The sequence below is a fragment of the Canis lupus genome, chromosome 22 (genome assembly GCF_011100685.1).
Source record: "Canis lupus familiaris isolate Mischka breed German Shepherd chromosome 22, alternate assembly UU_Cfam_GSD_1.0, whole genome shotgun sequence".
Lineage (NCBI taxonomy): Eukaryota > Metazoa > Chordata > Mammalia > Carnivora > Canidae > Canis > Canis lupus.
This window is the reverse complement of record NC_049243.1, coordinates 18,997,661-19,021,328: the sequence shown is the minus strand read 5'-3', so window position 1 is coordinate 19,021,328 and position 23,668 is coordinate 18,997,661. Positions and strand designations below refer to the sequence as shown.

Here is a 23,668-nt window from a genome sequence, read left to right as displayed (position 1 = left end):
TTAATGACTTAAATTTATCAATAGATTGTCAAATTATCTCATTTCTTCTAGCTGTTAGAAAATTCGTATCTCACATATATTATATACTTCCGGATTGACTTACATTTCAAGAAATGTTAGGAACTATCTATATTGCATTCCTCCAAATTTCCTCTCACTCTCTAAATTACCTTGAACAGTTTAAAGATATCATCTTATATACACATATATAAGATGTATATATTACATATACATACCTGCACATGTATATAGATCTTTCTGTATACATACACATGTGTATATGCTACATATGGCTACATGCATGTATACATGCACACACATGTGTATGTGTATATATGTGATATATACCTGTACCTCTCTACCTATGTATCATCACCATCATCATCTGTGAAAATGGCAGAGTAGGAAGCACCAGGCATGTGTCTTCCTTCTGGGAGAATATTGCAATGGTAGACTCTGCCTAATGTAACTCTATTAGAGTCTGAGTCTACTGAACCTTACAACTTCCAGGAGAAGGCTTATATAGTAAACTGAAGTAAGTTTCAGTCGATTTCAGCTCTTAGCATGAGTTAAGATGAGGAAAGAAGTCCCTCCAGCACTGCACAATGGGAAACTCAGCAAGAACATGAGGCCCCTGAATATAGGCCTCAAAGTTCGTCTCCACCTTGCTTTGCTGTTCCCTGGAGCCTTCCCCTCACCAGCTACGGGATGTGGCCATAAGAGGCCCTGGAAGGTGGGAAAGGGTTGGGAAAGTGGAAGGGTCAACCTGCTTTTCCTCCTTTAGCAAAGCCCTATCCTCAGCTCCTGGCTTCCTGTGTGAAGGCTATTCCAGGAGGGAAGAAAGTCTCCAGTCCTGAAGGGGCAGTATTCTTGTGGCCCTAGGAAGCGTTGCTTGGAGTAGAAAGGAAGTAGATGCCTATGTCCTTGCTCCATGGGGCCAAGTGCCTCAGATGTTCTCGGGGGGAAGGCAGAAATAAAATTGGGTACTTGCTCCAGGAAATAAAAATAAAATCCTCCTTTGGAAAATGAAGGTGATAGTACTTATCCATCCTTCATCCCTCTGGCCATATTAGCAGCTCAGCAAGTATTCCAGAAACAGCTTGGTTACATAGCTTGTGAGAGCCAGGGTGGGCAAAAAGGACTCTGTCCTCCAAATATTGAGTATCTTTGCCCTGATTGCTGATTACTGCATCTGATCTCAGAGATGTTGAGAAATTTCATCAAAAATAAAAAAAAAATGAAAGGAACAGTTGCTAAATACTGACTGAAGAGATATGCTATTATCAAGTATATCAAAACATATAATTTAGAAAAGTTATGCAAAATCTAAAGGACAGTATCAAGCAAGCAAATTAATGTACTATTGTGAGCATTCTATCCCCAAATTAAAACTATATGGTTCAGCTTCTTCTCCTTATCTGTAGAACTGACTCCAAACTTTGATACTCCTCATGTATTTCAAATAACACTTATCACTATTTTGTTACACAACTTCCTTCCCCACATAAATTTCCTTGTTGATTCACTTCCTCTCTTCTAAAATGTTTTACTATCTAGCTTAAGTATAAATACCTTCTTTAGCCTCCATAATAAACTCATATTTGTTTCCATTTTTTTAAAGATTTACATTTTTTTGAAAGAGAACAAGAGAGATAGAGAGCATGTGTGGGAGGGCAGGCAGAGGGATGGGGGAGAAGGAGAAGCAGACTCCCCACTTAGCAGGGAGCCCTACTGGGGCTCTAGCCCAGGACACTTGAGATCATGACCTGAGCTAAAGGCAGAGACCTGAGCTAAAGGCAGAGACTTAGCCAACTAAGCCACCCAGGCACCTTGTTTCCATTTTTTAATTGTGGTAAAATAACATAATATCGACCATTTTAACCATTTACAAGTATACAATTTAGTAACATTAAGCACATGAACAATGTTGTGTGACCATTATCATTTTCTTTTTCAATAATCTTTTATCATCCCAAATAGAAATGCTGTATCCTTTAAGCATTAACTTATTATTCTCCTCTCCCTTTAGCCCATGGTAACTTCTTTTTTTTTTAAATGATATTTTTTAGTTTTTCATTTGAGAGAGAGACAAATAGGCATGAGCAGCAGGAGAGGCAGAGGGAGAGGGAGAAACAGACTCCCTGCTGAGCTGGAAGCCCGGCATGGGACTCGAAACCAGGACCTGGAGATCATGATCTGAGCTTAAGGAATATGCTCAACCATTTGAGCCACCCAGGTGCCCCAGCCAACGGTAGCTTCTATTCTACTTTTTGTCTCTATGAATTTGACCACTCTAAGAACCCCCTACAAGGGAAATCATACAATGTTTATCTTTTTGTGGCCAACTTCACTTAAGTTCAAGGTTTATCCAGATTGTAGCAGGTGTCAGAATTTCCTTCATTTTTAAGATTGAATAATATTCCGTTGAGAGTACATACCATATTTTGTTTATTCACTCATCATTCAATGGACATTTGGTTTGCTTTGTTTCCACTTTTTGACTTTTGTAAATAATGTTGTTATGAATACAGTTATAAAAGTGTCTGTGTGAGTCCCTGTTTGCAATTTGGGATATATGCCCCAAAGTGGAATTGATGGATCATATCTATATTTTTGAGGACTATGATACGGTTTTCCACAACTTGCACCATTTTACAGTCCCACTAGTAACAGTGCATGAGGGCTCCAATTTTCTCCATATTTATCCCACTTGACTTTTTTTTTTAATTATCCTAGTGAGTATAAAGTGGTATCTCACTGTGCCTTGATTTGTATTTCCCTAATGATTAGTGATGTTGAGCATTTTCTTTCATGTGCATATTGACTATTTGCATACATTATTTTGATAAATGTCTATTCAGTCTTTGCCAATTTTTTAAACAATTGTGGCAAAGAATAGATAATATTTATCATCTTACCAGGTTTTTAGATGTATAGTTCAGTAGTGTTAAGTATATTCATGTTATTGCACAATAGATATCCAGAACCTTCTCATTTTCAACACTGAAACTCTTTACTGCATATTAACTACACTCTTCTGTCCCTCCACTCCTTGACAACCAACTTTCTACTTTATATTTCTATTTTTTTCTGTTTTAAACACTTTATATGAGAGAAATTATATGATTGTCTGTCCTTTTGTGATTAACTATTTTGCTTAACTTGATAATATCCTGAGGATCATCAATGTTTTAGCATATGACAGGTTGTCCTTCCTTTTTAAGGCTGCATAATATTCCACTGCATGTGTACACCACATTTTCTTTCTTTCTTTCTTTCTTTCTTTCTTTCTTTCTTTCTTTCTTTCTTTCTTTCTTTCTTTTTTTTAAAGATTTTGCTTATTTATTTGAGAGACAGTGTGAGAGAGAGAAAATGGAGCAGTGGGAGAGGGACATGCAGATTCTGTGCCTAATGTGGGCTCTATTTCATGACTCTGTGATCTGACCTTGCTGCAATCGAGTCTGATGCTTAACTGAGTGAGCCAGCCAGGTGCCCCTCATATATTCTTTATCCATTTCTCTATTAATGATCATTTGGGTTGTGTCCACCTATTGGATATTGTGGATAATACTACAATGAACATAAGTATACAGATACTCCTCAAGATCCTGCTTTTTTTTTTTTAATTTATTTTTTATTGGTGTTCAATTTACTAACATACAGAATAACCCCCTGCTTTTAATTATTTTGGCTACATATCCAAAACTATGATTGCTGGATCATAGTTATTCTATTATTTTAAAAAAATTGTTGAGGAAACTTCATACTGTTTTTCACAATAGCTTTAACATTTTACATTCCTACCAACAGTGCACAAGGGTTCCATTGTCTCTATCCTTACCACACTTACTAATTTTTGTTCTTTTGATAATAGCATCCTGATAGTTGTGAGGTAATTATCAGTAATGTTGGTGATATTAGTAACATTAAACCTCTTTTCATGTGCTTAAAGATCATTTGTGTATCTTTTTTGTAGAAACATGTATTCAAGTTGTATGCCTATTTTTTAAGTGAGTTAATTTCTTGTAGTTGAGTTGTAGAAATTCCTTATATATTCTAGATATTAATCCCTTATCAGATATAAGATTGGCAATTATTTTCTCGCATTCTGTAGGTGACCTTTTCATTCTCTTAATTATTTCCTTTAATACATAGGATTTTTAAAGTCTGATATAGGTCTACTTTCACAAATTTTATTTTATTTTTTTTTAATTTTTATTTATTTATGATAGTCACACAGAGAGAGAGAGGCAGAGACACAGGCAGAAGGAGAGGCAGAGACACAGGCAGAGGGAGAAGCAGGCTCCATGCACTGGGAGCCTGACGTGGGATTCGATCCCGGGTCTCCAGGATCGCGCCCTGGGCCAAAGGCAGGTGCTAAACCACTGCGCCACCCAGGGATCCCCCACTTTTCACAAATTTTATTGCCTGTTTGGTGTCATATCCAAGAAATCACTGGCAAATTCTATGTCCTGAAATTGCTCCCTAGATTTTCTTATACAAGTTTTATAGTTTTAGGTCTTACATCTTTGATCCATTTTGAGTTAATTTTTGTGCATGCTATTAGCTAAGGGCCCTAATTCAACTTTTTGTGTAGGGATATCCATTTTTTTCTAGCATTGTTTGTTGAAGAGTGATCCTTTCCCCACTGAATGGTCTTGATACCCTTTTCAAAAATCATTTGTTCTTAGATGCAAAGGTTCATTTCTGGACTTCCTTTTCTGTTTCAATTGTTCCATATATCTACCTTTACGCCAATAAAACAGTTTTAATTGCTTTTGCTTTGTAATGTGTTTTGCAATCAGATAATATAAGTCCTCCACTTTTGTTCTATTTCAAGTTTATTATGGCTATTCAGAGTCCCTTGACATTGCATATGAATTGTAGGATATTTAATTATTTTTCCACAAAAAGACATGTTTCCATTGGGAATTTGTTTAAGGATTACATAGAATCTTTGGATCACTTCAGTTAGTATGGACATTTTAAGACTTTAAGTGTTCCAATCCAAAAACATGGGATTTCTTTCATCAGCTATGAATAATCAGTGAACTCTCACATTATTTGCTGTTTGATTTCATACAGGAAAGATATTCTCTTCTCAGTCATATTAATATTGTTTTGATCCTTCTGAGTATCTTACCTCCCTATATAAACTTGAGAATTAGTCAATATCCACAAAATAACCTTCCAGAATTTTGATTGGGATTTCACTGAATCTATAGATAACGTTGAGAAGGACTGAAATCTTAACAGTCAATGTTGAGTCTTCCTAGCCATGAAAATCTTGATTTATTTATATTCTGATATCCCTCATCATAGTTATTTTACTCATTTAGATCTTGAACATATATTGTTGGTGTTATACCTGTGCATTTCCTTTACTTTGGTGCTAATGTAAATTACATTATGTTTTTAAATTCAAGTTGTAATTATTCAATTGTTCATTGCTTGTATTAAAAAAAAACTGACTTTAGTTTTCAACATTGTATTATGTAAACTAAATAGAATTCTTAATTCCACAGTTTTTTTGTTGATTCATTGAGATTTTTTACCTACAGATCATGTTATCTGTGAATAAAAACAGTTTTCTTTCTCTTTTCCTTGCCAGTACTTGTTGCCTTTGCTATCTACTTCCATGCCTTAAATAGTTAACAGGATTGACTCAATCAGTTAGTTCATAGTTCAGTGATGCTTATAACTTCTATTAAAATATAAAGATATTCTAAAATATGAATTTCTGGAAATTATTATTATTTACATGCAAAACTAATATTTAGACTAATACTGACAATTCAAATTACATTTATTTAATCATATTGGCCTCAAATTCTATTTTATAATTTTTGTTGTGTCACGAATTATACCATACTCCTATTTTAATTGAATGCAACAGCTACTTCTGTAAGATTTTTAGTACAGCAAATAAGAAAACCATTATCACATGAAAAATTATGTATTTAATATGTTTTAGTATGTATTTATGTAAAGAGTTCTAGAATAGTTAAAATGGCAGGTAAAGTAATTTTTTAATTTATATGTAAATTTAAAGAACATTTTAGAAACTTTATTTGGACTTCTTTAAAATATATAACTTCTTGGACCCCTGGGTGGCTCCATCAGTTAAGCATCTGCTTTGGCTCAGTTCATGATCCCAAAGTCCTGAGATCAATTCCTGCATCAGGCTTCTTGCTCAGTGGGGAGCCTGCTTCTCCCTCTGCCAGCGGATCCCTCTGCTTGTGCTCACTAGCTCTCTCTCTGAAAAATAAATAAATAAAAGATTTTTAAAATAAAATAAAATAAGATAAAATACAAAACTTCTTTTTGGTAGAATGGTTAAGTCATATTTCTTTTGCATTTTCAGATATTTTTAAATTATTTCAAAGGGATATAACATAATCATTTCCAAAATTTGTCTGTATTAGTCATCCTTTTAGCAGAATTTTTAAAGTAATCTCTAATGCAAGTATAAGCTAACAAAAAGTATGTGCAATCTTAATAAGTAAAGGCAACATGTTCATCTTCAGTCCAGAAAATTATTATAATAGGAAGATCTTTGTCTTTGATTTATTAATCTGTGCGGTTTGAGCAATTTCATGTTGACTTCAACAAAAATTCTGGCTCTGAAAATTAGCTGGAAAAATTTTAGATAATCATGACAAAATCTTGATTGTTCCATTGGGACTAAACCAGATAATATAACAAAATTCTACTGTGAATATCAGATTTTCTTTACATCCTTTGATGTCTTTGGCCAAGTAGTAAATATGTATTTAAATAAACTTTTGTCTCAACTATATTTTGGGAGTTAGATAAGTGGTAATCTCAAAACACTTCATAAAGATGACGAAATTTACAGAGAAACATTCTGAAATTCTATCCTCCATATCACTTCTTAATGGAGCTAATTTTTGCATTTATGTGATACTCTTACATCTGTCTCTCTAGCTTTCATACGAAGTGTGCCTTTAACTGGGGAACCCATTATTCATATTGAAGGCTAATAATCAGTTCCTTATTTCTGAATGACAGTTACTCTTTTTTTTATAAAGCTGAAATAAATGACTGGAATAAATTGTGACCTACTTCCTCTAACAGACTCTGTAGCATGAATATTGCATTCATCTGTAGGAGAGCAAGTTTCAAAATCTTCTCTATTTCACATCTTCCAACAAAATAAATCTGTATTTTATGATAAATGTTTATCTTTGACCTATATATTAATATCCATTATTGAACAACATGGGACAACCTTTAAAGAAATTAAATTGGCAATTGCTAATAACATCAAAAAGGTAATTGTTATTTGATGTAACTGACTTGGCAATATTGCTATCTGAAGCTCAATGGAGTTTTTATTCATTCCACTTTTACTTTGATTTTTTTAATATATTACTTTGAACCCTAAGAAGTAGCAGCTGAGACACTCATTACTTTTGACTACAAATAGCTTCAGAATTGATGGGAAAGCTGATTTAGACAGCACATTCCATACAAAGGCTTCTCTTAAGATGTCTTGGTGACAGACTTTAGTGACAAGGAATTCATGTGTCTTCCTGCATATTATAAAACAGAATTCTCTCATTGCAATTCTTACTTCCAGGGAAATAAAGACAAAATTAAAGATTATACATTGATCTCTGGCATAATCATATTCAGTGTAAAATTATTTCATATAATGGCATGTGTCTCAGAATAAATTTAATACTAAACATTCACTTACACTTGGCAATAAAGTAAGAAAAAATGAAAACAGATTTTAAAAATAAAATGGAAAATGAAAAAATAACATATTTATTACCCAGAGCTAATGTAAGAAGACAAAAAAAATGAATAATATCCTTGCAGAGGGAGAAAGAAATGTAGTTCTTAAATTAGTACTTCACAGGATCCAAATGTTCCTAAATAGTGATGTTTAACTGACCCTTTGAAATGCTTATGCTACAGCATTATTATTTGTTTGTGTTGATATTCCCAATCAAAACTTTTAATATCCTCCTTAACTAAATGAGATAGATAAAAGCTCTATGTTTAAGTTTCAGTTTATAGACTGAAAAGATGGACCTGCTAATGTTATGGAGAACTTCTATGCTTCTCAGTTTTTCTTTTCTTTATATTCATGTATGCTTCTGGTGTGAAGAGAGATGTCAAAAGATTTTTAAAACAAATCTCAGTAATAACATCAACAGTTGAATACAGGGTATAAACTTTTGGAATAGACAAAAATGAAGTAAGCCTTGCTCTGATTAAATTTATATTATAGTAGCATTAGTATAAGTGGTAGAAGTAGTACAAATAATATAGATACTAGTATTAATTATCAGAGTAAAAATAATGAAACATTCATAGCAGCAATGATACAGCATAATAAATTCTGGTTTAGTGAAGTTGGAGAAAGGAAGTAATTACTTTAAAAACAGTAAGATTACATTTAAATTTAAATTTACAATTAAACTTATATTTGAGAAATAATAAAATACATTTAAATTTTTATCAAAGGATACTTGTATTGGCTAAAATTTCTTTGTAATTATATATTTCTATAAAGTAAGATTTCTCACTCTGCAAATGTGTCTCCAATCAGCTACAATGGTTGTGGGGTGTAAACCAGGAGAGGAGCCAGTTTCCTTACTTTAACTTCAGCATTTTATTATTTTTTATTTTGTAAACCACAGAACCCTCTGTATATGGTTTATTTTTATTTTATTTTATTTTTTGTATATAGTTTAGTGAAAAAACTTGACCACTAAAATAGTATTAACTAAAAGATCAGGGTTTTTTTCCCATTATTAATTGGTTTTAAATTAGTATTCATAAGTCTTTTTTTTAAAGATTTATTTATTTATTCATGAGAGTCACAGAGTGAGAGAGGCAGGGACATAGGCACAGGGAGAAGCAGGCTTCTTGCAGGAGGCGGGAAGCAGTACTCAATCCCTGTGATCCCTGGATCCCTGGGTCCTGGGATCACAACCTGTGCCTAAGGCAGGCGCTCCAATCGCTGAGCCACCCAGGTGTCCCAAAGGAAATCTCACTTACTCTTTTTAAAAAGATTTTATTTATTTATTCATGACAGACAGAGAGAAAGAGAGGCAGAGACACAGGCAGAGGGAGAAGCAGGCTTCAGGCAAGGAGCCTGATGTGGGACTTGATCCTGCGACTCCAGGATCATGCCCTGAGAGGAAGGCAGCTGCTCAACTTCTGAGCCACCCAGGTGTCTCCACAAGTTCTTTCTATAAAACTCATATATGCATAAATGCATGTGGAAAATAGAAAATACAGTAAAGTCAGAAACATGAAATTCTACCTTGAGCTGACATGGAGAAGTGGTGTAGTAGCTCCAACTGCCATTTTCCTTGGCTAACTAAATGAAAAATCTTCTCAAGGTAAATTTAACTCTGACAGAAGCAGCAAACACAAGCATTCTCATCTGAACTATGTCTTAGTATTCAAAAGAGGGATGCCTGGGTGGCTCAGCGGTTGAGCGTCTGCCTTTGGCTCAGAGGGTGATCCTGGGGCCCCAGGATCGAGTCCCATATCAGGCTCCCCTCATGGAGCCTGCTTCTCCTTCTGCCTGTGTCTCTGCCTCTCTCATTCTCTGTGTCTCTCATGAATGAATAAATAAAATCTTAAAAAAAAAAGAAAGAGACAATGCACCATGATGTTTGTGAACCACAGTGGTTGTCGTTCTTTGACCTACGAACTAAATCTTATCAGGTTATAAGGAGGTAGAAATATTTAAAATTTGTAAGACCAATCAGCTGTTTTGATGCACAGAGCATTACATTCACTATTTATTTATAAAAAATTAACATAAGTAGAAGATATTTCATTCCCTAAAATAAATACAATGTGAGCCACATAGGAGATTATAAATTTTTCTAATGGCTACAATTTTTACTTGATGGGATGAGCATTGGGTGTTATTCTGTATGTTGGCAAATTGAACACCAATAAAAAATAAATTTATCATTAAAAAAGTAAAAAAAACCTGGTAAAGTTAATTTTAACATACATTTTTCTTAACCCATCTAAAATATTATATTAAAATGTAATGAATACAAAAACCAATGAGTATTTTTACATTCATTTTTCATATTAAGTCTCAAACCAGTAGGTATTTTATCCTCATAGCATATCTCAATTTGTAGCCACATTTCAAGTGCTCAATAACCACATGTGGTGAGTAGCTTCATTTCACCACACTGCTGCTTTCATTACTATCATTTGAAATCTTGCCCAATCTGGTAACTGAAAAAGAGTCTATCATTCTCCAACCTATAATGGTTTATTGCAATTTGCCTAGGCATTTGACAATGATTCTAAATCTCCAATACAAAAAAAATTATCTTAACGTAATATGTCATCTTATATTCCTTCTTGACTTTCTGTCTGTATTCTACAAAGACAGTTCACTTTTTTCTTCGAGAAATGGATTCAACCAGGAGCAATTACTTTTCTAGAAAAATATTTCGTTTCTACCTATCTCTTCACTCCACCCTGAACAATAATAATGGAGTATCATAGGAAAATTATAATATTTTTTACTTTTTGATATTGTGTTTCCCTGGGTGTAATCTTGGCTCTTTCTCACCTCAAGAATAACTAAAAAATAATAATATTCTACATTTAAAGTGTTTGTCAACATTTATTTATCATATGCACATTTTTCATATAATCTCAGACAAATACTAATAATCCCCTTTAGTAAGTGAAGTAACTTTGTGAGTATTTTGCTCAATATTCACGATGGATTACTACAGTACTTGACACGGATTATTACAGCAGGGTTTTTGATTCCAGGTCCAATTGCTTATAAATTATGGCAGTCCTTAATTTATCTGGATGTTTTAGTTTTCATTCCCTGTCTTCTAATTTTTGATATTCTCTTTGTAACATCCCACAAGGTATCAAAACTTAAAATGTATTCCCCATATAAATTTGGCCCAAATTTGTGTCACTAGCTACTATATTTTTCTTCTGAGCATTTGATCAAAATGCCCAACAGCAGCCTAAATATTTTCACATGCATAGTTCACTCGCCCATAACAGAATTCATCGCTTAGACCTTTACGATACTACCTCACACGTTAATTAAATATGACTTAGCATTAATTGAGCAACATCTATATTTCAGAAACTGCTACTCTAGAATTTCTTCATCCAATGGCAAATACATGGACTTTACAGGACTTTATATGTGAATGTGTACCTGAGGAAACAGAGAAGTAAAAAAGTTGAAGCACTGTCTCCCAGTCCTGACTGCAGAATAACTGAATACCTGGGGACATATAACATTCATACTGCCCTGACCACCACCCAGAAATTGACTTAATTGTTTGGAATAGGATTCTAGGAGGTGTTGTGGTTTATTGATTGTTTGTTTCTTTTCATTTGCTTTGTGTGGGTTTTTTTTTTTTCACCTAAAGTAGTTTTTATTATAATTCCTTCAAAATCAGCAATCCATTTGATTGAGCTTCCTTTGTGTACAGGTAAAAAGTCCATAATTTAATCTTTATATTACTACTTTCATTTTTAGTTGTATTAAAGACACACAGTATAACTTTTACCATCATTATTTTGAAGCATACAGATAGCAGTGTTGATTCATATTATTGTACAACACATACCATAACACATGTACTGTTGTGCAGTTATAACCACCATCCATCTCTGGAACACTTTTCTACTTTCCAACATTACAACTCTGTACCCATTACACAATCACTCCAAACTCCTCCCTCCTGCACTCCCCAGTAACCACCATTCTATCTTTTGTCGCTATGAATTTGACTACTTCAGGCACCTCATGTAAATGGAATCATACAGTATTTGTCTTGTAGTTGACTTATTTAGCATCACTTTGTGCTTTTTGTTTCTCTAAGTTTCTTATGTACAGATAGGAATGAGAACCACTAAATTTAAAAAAAAAATACAATTTAAAAATAAGTAAAAAAAAAAAAATTTCTGATGTGGGTGACTACGAAATACATTTGCCAGTAGCATAAATAGGAAATTTAAGGGAAGAAAAAAGTTGTTAGTTAGAAAAAGATATCTTCCTATATTAGATATGTATATTACAACAGTTGAATAGAAAACAGATTAAAAATTAAATTTCAAGTATAAAATTGAAGAGATGAGAGGCAGGGAGGAAAGACTAATGGATGATAGAGAAAATTAATCTTGCTGACAGAAGGAACTCAATGATACTGTGAATATAGAAAAAAAGAAATATGAGAAAAAATATGAACTTTTTTGACATTCTATAAATCACACAGTATGTACAGAAAACTGTCAGGCACATCTATTTGATATCTTACTTGATCTATCTCACTATACTGTAAGTAGCTACACTCCATAGATGAGGCAGAAATTGAGGCTCAGAAAGATTACCGTGGCCAGTTGACAACATATATATGATAAAGATCATTCAAATGCTTTCTGAATGAAATTCCTGTGCTTGTTTCATGTGAACACCACGTGTAGAAATCTGAAAGGAAGGTATTTAAACAGTTTAGGAAGTGCTTTAGAGTTCAGGTTAGAGATAAAGAGTAACAGCAGAATTTGTTTCATTGCCAGAGTACAGGTAATAAAGTCTTATATATATTCTGAAAGTGTAGATCTAGAGAGAAATACTAACTAGAAAAGTGTCAGCATGTAGGGCAAAATCAGTGTTAATAACTGTTAACATCATTAGTATTATTATCATCCTCAGGATTATTAGAAAAAATAATACTGAATATAGATTTTTAAGATGATAATATGGGCAGACATTGAATTGGATTTCTCAGCTTTAAGATAGATATTTAGAATTAATACAATTAAGTAAGAATTTTTATTATTATTATTTTTAAAAGATTTTATTCATTTATTCATGAGAGAGAGAGAGAGAGAGAGAGAGAGACAGGCAGAGGGAGAAGCAGGCTCCATGCAGGGAGCCCGACGTGGGATTCGATCCCGGGACTCCAGGATCACGCCCTGGGCCGAAGGCAGGCCCTAAACCACTGAGTCACCCAGGGATCCCCTTAAGTAAGAATTAATAAAAGGAGGGCAGCCCGGGTGGCTCAGGGGTTTAGCATCGCCTTTAGCCCAGGGCGTGATCCTGGAGACCCGGGATCGAGTCATAGGATTGAGTCCCACATCGGGCTCCCTGCATGAAGCCCGCTTCTTCCTCTGCCTGTGTCTCTGCCTCTCTGTCTCTCTCTCTCCCTCTCTCTCTCTGTGTCTCTCATGAATAAATAAATAAAATCTTTAGAAAAAAAGAATTAATAAAAGGGATGTCCTCACCTATTAAAACCAAATTGACTTATTATATACATTTGTATTGTGTCAATGATATACAATGATCAGTTGTTTTAAGAGGCCATAGAGATCTTCCCTAGGCATGCCCACAGCAGTCATAAAGAAGGTAAATGAGGAGCTGAGCATAGTGTTGCAACAGCTTAATATTTTAGTATTCTTGATGGGATGCAGTCCTGATGCAGTCTTTTCTCACTCCACAAATATGAAAATATCAAATACATCTTTTTAAAAATGATTGTTTCACTTCTGTTTATAAAATTTTATCACCAATAGACAAGAATTAAATTCTGTGTATATGACTTAATGTCAACCAGTGGATGCTTTATAAGCAAGCAGGATTGTTTTGTTTCTTTTTTAAACATATGAAAGGTTTTAGCATGATATTGCACCATGGGATATAATTTTACACTACAAGAATACTGTTAACATTCCCTTCATTATTTTATATTGGCTGTGAACCAATGTCATGACCCTTTTATAAGTATTTTATTATATCCATTTCTCAAATTGTGTTTTGTGTTATATCAGTAAATGTTTCAGGGGAAGAAAGTCAAAAAAGACAAAACAGGAAAATATAAACCTCCCAGAAATTAAAAAAAGCTGAGAATATATACAGAAGAAAATCTTTTTTTAAAGCAAAGATTTATTTATTTTAGAGAGACAGAGAAAAAGGGAGAGAAAGGGAGAAAGAGAGAGAGAGGAGAAGAAAGAGAGAGAAAGGAGAGGGACAGAAGGAGAAGAAGAGAATTCTCAAGCCCAACTCGGTACTTAATCACAGGATCCTGAGATCATGACCTGAGCCAAAATCAAGAGTCAGACAATCAACTGAGGCATCCAGGCACCCCTAGGAGAGAAACTTAAGGACCTTTTTTTTAACCTAGGATTTTACAGAAGTTTTTGAGCATGGGCTACTTATTTACATATTGTTCAGATAATTTTTTACCATGTGTTCTTCAAAACAAAATACCTATCATAAAATACTTCATATTTTGAGGGAAATACTCTTTGGATATAAATGTGAAAATGCTAGTTGAGAATAAAATTAATGCACCTCAGCAACAATGATCACTGTGTCATATGTTCAAAATCTTATCACTTTAAGTGAATCCATCATTTAATGTATATTACACTGATTGCTAAAGTCCTATTGTTTTCATTCTTAAGCTGTACTATGAAAATATTTTGCAACTCTATTACATGCAAATATTTAAATCTGTGATACTTTTATGGATCTAGATTAAATTTTTAAAACCAACCAATATATTCAATAATATATGAATGGATATTTAGCATTTTGGTTTTGGAAGTATTTTGATCATCTTATCTTCCTACTCAACTAAAAAAACAGTTTCTGTATTATTTTTAAAAGTTGCTTCCATTTCATATTTTAAATTCTCTTTTAAATATAGGGTTCCCCCCAAAAAAATAAATAAATAAATAAAAATAAATAAATAAATATAGGGTTCCCAAAAATATATTTTAGATATTTAAAAGAGAACTTAAGTTTATATTTATTGGTATTTTTCACATTAATGTAACTTCTGAATTTGTGAAAATGCTTTCCATAATGAAGTATTTTACAAACTCTATTTCTTATCTGTGTTAATATATTAACCTTGAATGAAATACATGATGGCTATGTCAAAACCATTATACAGATCCTCCCCAAATATTGAATATTAAATTATTTAGTTAATAAGTATTCTTGCAATATTAATAGAAAGTCATAATAACGTAGACTTAAAAAAAAAAGTTAGAACCAAAACACCCAGATACACACAAAATCACACTACTAGACCTCATTCTTACTAAAGTTTTAAGTGAAAGAGAGAAAGGCATGATATTTAAAGAACATTTCCAAAGGTCATTATATTCAGGCAAAATTTGTGAGGGTTGGAACATAGCCATATAAATTTTCTATTCCCCTTTTTATTTTGGTACTGACCTGGAAAAATGGTCTCTATTGTGCTGTTCAGAAACAAGTAACTAACATATCAAATATTACATGATTCAACTCTATTTGTATCACAATGCATTTGTTTTGGCACCTATACTGAGAAAAATCTAAGTGTTTATTTTTTATTATATTATGTATATTTTAATTATACAATTAATTAATTTTCAACAGCAAAGCTGGGTCAAATGGATTATTTTGGAAAATTAACAAGGCAGGAAACCACAAATGTTGGAGAGGATGCGGAGAAAAGGGAACCCTATTTTGAGGGTTAAAAGTTTAAAAATGTCAATTACATGGCAGTAGGATGGGTTGTAAGTTTATTAGCATATACATCATCACTAGAGTGGTTATCATTCCAGTATTATTAATAATGCCTTTTCTCACTGTCAAAAACACCGATAAATTATATGGTGATCCACTAATAAAGGAAGTGAAAATTGAGATTAATTTTGAGGGATAAAGATATTTACCAAATAATGAAGGAATGGTAATATAGAATAAGTATCATAAACAAAAAAGAAAAAAGAACTAGAATAATGAAAAAATGTTAAACATGTTATGCAAATTAACTCCATTAGATTCCATAGAGCAGATATGAGCCATAAAGTCAACTGGGTGACCATATACATCAGGGACTAATGGGAAGATTCTTATGTGTCTCCCTGAGAACACGGGGGATACATAAGGAAAGCTGAAAAGAGAAACCCATTAGAATTCATGGGAGCTCACTCTTAATTCTTTCTTGCTAAGACTCCACTTTGCCTTTGGATTATATACACCAGTTTTTTTCCTTATGTGACGATTGAATCTGAGTTCTCTCCCTTCAGTTTACCCCTTCTGTGCCCCAAACACAGAGAATCAACCGATATTCATAATGTAACAACTTACCACAGAAGGTAGCTACAAGACAAAATAATAAATATCTCTCTCATATATATATATACTACAAATTAACTTTCCTAGAAAAATGAAAACGGTTTTCTGGATACTCACATAGCATTTTTATTTTCCCTAATTCCATGTAGAAAAATTCAGCTAGATTACCTTTAATGACGGAATTACTTTAGTAGTCACAAGCAAGCCTATGAATGTCCATTTGCTGTTCATGCAAGACAAATGGTAATGTTGTCTCTTTTCTTTACAAGGAAGGGCCTAACAACCATTATAGAAATGAAAAGGGGCTATAAAACAAGGTAGGTTAATCTGCATGGGAATTGCAAAAATTGTATGACAAGCTCAATACAAGAAAGATCAAAGGAATTCCATATTCAATTTTTATTTTCATTCTTATTTTCCTGTGCAGGAGAATGATTAGAATTGGTTTTTTATTTTTATTTTTTTAAGATTTTATTTATTTATTTATTATTTGTTTGTTTGTTTGTTTATTTGAGACACACAGAGAGGCAGGGACATAGGCAGAGGGAGAAGGCTCCACACAGGGAGCCCGATGTGGGACTCAATCCTGAAACTCCAGATCACGCCCTGAGTCAAAGGCTGATGCTTAACTGCTGAGCCACCCAGGTGTTCCTGGAATTGGTTTTTAAAATGACTTATTTGACAGCATTATGGAAAGCACCTACACTGTGGAGTCAGAAATTGAATGTAAGTTAGAGGAAAAACAAAGGCAATTTTTCTTGGATAAGAAGGATTTCATTGAAAAGTAATAAAAATAAAGAATTCCCGAATTGAGTATTTTTGTGTGGAAGTCGGTGGTAATAAAGAATGGTAAGCAATGTTTTATACATCTTTCATTTTACGTTCAAAAAAAGATACTCAGATTATCATCTGAAAAATCAATGGATATAGATATTTTATAAGCAAATAACAATTTCACTTAAGTTAGTATCTCTATTTTGCATTAATGGTAATTTTAGAGTATTAATGTTGCTTGTGTTATTCAGAAACTTCATTGCAACTGAGCTCACAGAATGCAAATTTTTAGTATATCTGACAGTAAAAATTTATTTGTAAGATAACTTGCTCAAGAAAAGTGGTTCCTGAGAAGTGATTATGGGAATGAAAGTTATGGAAACAACTGAATGTAATATGTAGTCAGGGAGACAGTATTTTGTGGAAAATTGCCAAGGTATAAAGCAAACAGGCCAGCAGTGAAAATTCAGATGGAACAAAGTGAGCAGATAGATACATCATCACCAGAACAGCAGCAGAAGGCATATACTAAGGAGCCTAGAGAAAGGGGATTTTTAGAAATAATTTATGCTAAAATATTCATATATATTATCCAATGTGAGCACACAAAAGTGAACTGATCACTCTAGGCTAACCAGCTAAAATATCTATATGAACACTTTAACTCATTAGAGCTCAGAACGATTGCCTAAGAGTACTTTGAAATTAAATTAAATATCTAGATAAACTTTTATTTATTTATTTTTAAGATTTATTTATTTATTCGTGAGACACAGAGAGAGAGGGAGAGAGAGGCAGAGACACAGGCAGAGGGAGAAGCAGGCTCCATGCAGGGAGCCCGACATGGGACTCGATCCCGGGTCTCCAGGATCACACCCTGAAGGCAGCACTAAACCACTGAGCCACCCAGGCTGCCCCTAGATAAACTTTTAATATGTTAAGATTCTTATGCTAAATTATCTGCCTGATGTAAAACATTGCTTTCTCTATTTTATTTTCATGCGTGTTTATGTGTCAGAGATAGCAAGTAGACTGTCAACAATTCCAACTTGGCAGTCAGGAAAAAGGAAAAGAGAAGTTTTCTCAAAACAGATGACTATTAAAGACACAAAAGAAGAATTATAGTGACAAGGCAGAAAAAAATAAGAAACTTAAGAAAAATAATTTTAATTAGTGAATCAAAGAAATATCAAAAGGTAAATTATTAATCCCAAAACCTTAGCTATATGTATACAAAAGCTTTTTATTATGTACTGCATATAAATTAGGTAAAGATTCTAATCTATATTTCCCAGAAAATTATATATATTTTAATTATTTTTTTTCACAACAGTAGTTACTGTCTTTTCTTCTGCTTTTTCTGCCTTATATTAACCAGTTTGTGGTTTGTGTGTGTGTGTGTGTGTGTGTGTTGCAATTCTTTAGTTTTATTTAAGATCTCAAAAAGTGAACGTTCATCAATGAACTTTCCCATGCCTCTCAAATGTTTTTCAAAATTCATTCCAAAGGATTTAAATACTATCTAGTGACACTATGACCCTAATGTATTAGATGCCAATCTCACCTCCTACGTCCAAACTACCTGAACTGAATTTTCTCTCTCCAGCAGAATTAATATTCTCTCAGACCATTCCCAATTACCTCCATTGTGGAGTACTACACAATCCCCATGACCATTTTCTACTTTCAGTTCTCAGATGAAACAGCATCTCCAATGAGAAGTCAATATTGATGATTCTACTCCAATTGAAGTCAGGCGCTTTCCATATTTATTTTCAAACAATGCTCTTTCTTTCTTTCCTTCACAGCACATTATTTCAACCTTAAAGAATGTATGTATGCATCCATTTGTTTACTTTTTATTTTTTTCCTCCTTCCAATACTGTAACTTCTTTGGGGAGAGAAACCATACTGTTTTTTGACATCTTTATATTTCTGGCATCTAATTTGTGGTTTGCACATCATAGAGAATTGATAAACATTTATATATAGAAATATGAATGAAAGATATCAGAAAGGGAGACAGAACATAAAGACTGCTAACTCTGGGAAACGAACTAGGGGTGGTAGAAGGGGAGGAGGGTGGGGGGTGGGAGTGAATGGGTGACGGGCACTGGGGGTTATTCTGTATGTTAGTAAATTGAACACCAATAAAAAATAAATTAAAAATAAAAAAAATAAAAAAATAAAAATAAAATAAAATAAAAAAAAGAAAGTTAAAACCAAAAGAATACTGCAATCATAAAAATATGAACCTAAATGTATAAATGAAAGTACTAATATTAGAGAAATTTACTAGTATAAGCATATTGTAAGTAAATGGTAATAATAAGGCTACACTACCACAACACTTCTACTACTAACACTGCTGCTACTTTGTGACTGCTAATAGAATAGAATTGTACTAGATATTAACTATATTCCAATCAACTTGCAGGCACAGCATAAGGATTATTTCATTTCAATTCTAGAAAGAGCCTGAGGATAAAAGTAGTTGTAAATATCATTTTCCGAATTGAAACAAACAAACAGATAATCATGTGGGCTAAGCAATTTATTTAGCTCACAGTAACAGTAAGAACCAGAAAATCTGACTTCAGTCTCTATGCTCTTAAGTGGTATACTACGTTGGTAGCATGAATATAAAAAAAGATATATTGCATGTAATTTATGATTTTATATTTAATAATATTATGGGATACATTTTGTGAATTCTAATAACGCTTAATACAATTTCCCGAGTTTTAGACATTTTCATTATTAGTGATTTTTCAATAAAATTGAATTTAATCATGTATTTTTTATATTTTAATTTCAACTTACATACAATCCATCCAAAAATTAAAGTTAATTCCAGCAATCTGAATGACAAGTATATACATTATGGTCATTAATATTTTCAATTTGATTCTTTCTACTGTGGTCAAGAAACATACCCTATATGATTTCAACCATTTTAAATTTATTAAAAATTCTTTTATGCAGTTTACCTTTGTGAAAGTATGATATGCACTTGAAAATAGAGTGTGCATTCTTCTTAGTTTGAGTGAATTTTCCTGTAAATGTTAATTTACTCATGTTGATGGACCGTTATTAATGCTTACTGCTTATATTTTTCTGAGACGTGTGAAGAAAACTTTAATTTTCTTTTTCTTCTTTTAATGTTCTGTGAGTTATCATTTCATACATTTTGATACTCTGCTATTAACTACAAACATTTAAAATTGCTATGTTATACTGCTAAATAAACTTTGTATCAGTAAGAAATGTCAGTTTATATCTCTGGTAATATAGCTTGTTTTTAGGATTAGATTTTGAATCATATATCCCTTTTCATACCCTACTTTCCTGTTTTTAACAGACAGCAATAGTTTTTTTTTGAGTATACACACTATGGAAATCTCTATCTTTAGATATCTAGAGTGTTTAGATCATTTATATTCATTGTCATGTGGTTAGGTTGGTATCTATCATTTTGTTTGTACTTTGTTTCATCACTTTTTAAACTTTTTTCTTCTTTTCCTCCCAGCATTTAAATTAATTAAGAATACTCATTTCTGTATCTCTTTCTTATCCCCATTAATATCTTACTGGTCATATATATTTGATTTTTTGAGGTGACTACAAACACCCCCATGCATATTACACATCGCATTCCACATTCAAATAACAGAATACCACTTATTAATGCAAACATGATAAAGTAAGTTATTTATTTCTTCCAATCCTTTGTGCTACTGTTGTACATTTTACCTTCATGTTACAAACCCCATAGTATATTGCTGTTGCTTTTGCTATAAATAACCAGTTACTGTTTAAAGATAGTGAAGTGAGAAAAATATACTTTTTTTGCCTACATATTTATCATCTCCAGCATTTAAAAAAATATTCTTTGATAACAGTTCAGTTTTTTACCTAGTAACATTTATTTCTGTGTGAACAGCTTAACATTTCTAATATAGCACATCTGGCAATCCATGCTCTCAGGCTTTTGTTTGTTTAAAATGTACTATATTTGTTTTAAAAGTTATTCTTACTAGTTATGGAATGCTAGGTTGGGAGTGGTGGTCTTTAAATACTTCAGAACTCTCTTCCATTTTATTTAAATTGGCTTAGACTCTTACAAGAAATCCATGATGAGTCTAGTTTGTTCCTTTGTACCTAAAGTGGTTCTTTTTCTCCCACACAGGTTGATTTTTTCCATTTTTTCTCTTATGATGTGCCTTACATTAATTTCTTTCTATTCATCTTTGTTGTGATTCACTGAACTTTGTGGATCTGTGGGTTATGTTTTCAAAAAAATGTGAAAATTTCTGGCAATTGTTTCTTCAAAAACTATTTCCTATTCTTCTTTCTTCTGTTTCCTCTCTACTTTGAATCCAGTCACATATATGTTAGACTATCCCAATATTACTGAAGTTTGGTTTATTTCATTTACTTGTCTTTGTGTGATTAAAACTAGATTGTTTCTGTTACTATAGGTTTCATGTCAATGCTATTTTATGAAGTTTGGAGAAAATATTTGTGACTGTGGATTAGACAAAAATTTCATGGATTAGAACACCAAAAGTGTGAACCATAGAAAAACTGTACTTCACAAAAAACAAAAACAAAAACAAAAACAAAAACAAAAACAAACAAACAAACAAAAACTTCTCTTCACAAGAGTGTAAAGGTAATCAAAAGATAAGCTACAGGCTGTGAGTTAAGTATTTGTAGTTAATATACTTAACAAAGAATGTGTAACAAATATTCAAAATTCAGTAATAAGAAAATAAAGAAGAAAAATTTTAAATGGTCCAAATATTTGAACAAAAACTCCATCAAAGAAAGCATATAGATGGAAAATAAGCTTATGAATGTAAAAACACACACCACTATTCATTCATGAAATGTAACTTAATACTACAATGAGATACTAAAATACATTCAATAAAAAAGACTAAATTAAGAAGACTGACTATGCTAACTGGTGATAAGGATGTAAAGAAACTGAAACTCATACACTCTGCTGGTAGGAACGCAAACTACTATAGCTTTTTTGGAAAACAGTTTGGCAGTGTTTTATAAAGTTAAATATTCAATTACTCCATGAGGTAGGCATTCTACTTTTGGTATTTACCCAGGAAGAATAAAAGTATATGTCTATATAAAGGCTTTAAAAGATTGTTTACAGCATTTCTATTTGTAACAGATCAAAACTGGAATTAACTCAGATATCCATTAACATGCAAATGATAAACTGTGGTATTATCTACATAATGAAACAGTACCAGAATGAAATCAATTGAAACATCTATATATATGTTAACATGGAAAAATTTCAAAATAATCATGCTTAAATGAAAGAAGCCATACAAAAAGAAACATTGTATAGTTTAGTTTATATTATACTCTAGGAAAAAAAAAAAAAAAAAAAGCTAATCCGTGACAACATATCACTGTTATCTTGGGGATGGAAAGTAGGCATGAGTGTTGGTGCAAGAAAAAATGGGAAGAAAGGTATAAAGGGAGACAGGGAAACATGCACGATGAACATATTCATTATCATTATTTTGTGATGTTTTCCATGCATACACATTACATATGCCAAAACGTTCCAAATTTTATAATTTAAAAATATGTATTTTATTGTATGTTGGTTCCACCTCAATAAAGTTGTTTTTAAAAGATGGCAGTGAGGCAGTGTGTTCAATGCAGCTGAGATAAAAGATCTTGAGAAATGTGGAATATTCATTTGATTGCATAACTGGTTAGTCATCATAAACATAGCATGAGTGGCTTTGAAGGGGTAGCTCAGATGGAATACTAGATGAGAAAAGAAGAAAATGTGAATGGGAAATATGTAAGTGGATACAATACTTGAAATTCCTGTTAGAATCTTACATTTAGGTAAATGAATAGAGGTCAGATAGTAATAGAAGTGAATCTGGGGTGGGATGCCTGGGTGGCTAAGCCATTGAGCGTCTGCCTTTGGCTTGGGGCCTGATCCCGGAATCGAGTCCCACATCAGGCTCTCTGCATGTAGCCTGCTTCTCCTCCCTCTTCCAATATCTCTCCCCTCTCTCTCTCTCTGTGTCTCTCATGAATAAATAAATATAATCTTTAAAAAAAATGAATCTGGGGAATGTCACTTACATGATTATTAGTTTATTCTGAGATGAGAGCCCCTAAATGTACTGTAAAATGTTTCAATAGAGAGATAGATTCAGAAAATGAAGGAAAGATGTAAGAGAAAGTGGATTATACTGAGGTCATTGAAAAGATGAAATAGCAATTGTGAATTATTAAAAGAAAGTTTTAAATTTGTATTTTGAAAAGTATTCCATTTTTTAATCAGTTGGATCAAACGTGGGCACTAAAGAAGGCATTGTAATTTGCCGAAGCACATAATTAATACATTTTATTGATCAATTCAATCTTCTAACAGGTTGTCACATAGGTAAAGCTTTGCTGAGACTGTCAGATTGTGGCCTCATAATGGGAGGAATAAAATTGCACATTTGTTGAACTAAATGTGGTTATCAACTAAATGTGGTTGATAACTATCAAATAAAAATAAAGTTTTGCTCTTCACTTAATATCTAATATAGTTATAAATAATTATCAGTACCTTTCAACATATGCTTCCTATATTTAAACAATAATCATCTCAAATACACTTTGATTTTCATAGGAAAAACTGACAAGTACTGAACACAAAAGAAATACATGAACATAGTTTTCATTAGTTATTATGATGTAAAACACTACTATTTTGTT

At 32.7% G+C, this 23,668-nt stretch overlaps 2 long non-coding RNA genes across 6 annotated transcripts in view; one reads left to right on the top strand and one right to left on the bottom strand.

Moving 5' to 3' along the window:
- The window catches only part of LOC102155655, a 276,612-nt gene that overhangs the window by 18,651 nt on the left and 234,293 nt on the right, over window positions 1–23,668 (bottom strand). For 2 of the 5 annotated variants that reach the window (XR_005376350.1, XR_005376349.1), the window contains one exon: window positions 12,391–12,487. The exons of the other annotated variants lie outside the window; for them this stretch is intronic. This is a non-coding gene — a long non-coding RNA (uncharacterized LOC102155655). The remainder of the gene's footprint in view (window positions 1–12,390; window positions 12,488–23,668) is intronic. 5 annotated transcript variants of the gene reach the window in all.
- Window positions 1–23,668, top strand: part of LOC111091638 — a 98,519-nt gene that overhangs the window by 31,714 nt on the left and 43,137 nt on the right. The window lies entirely within an intron of this gene.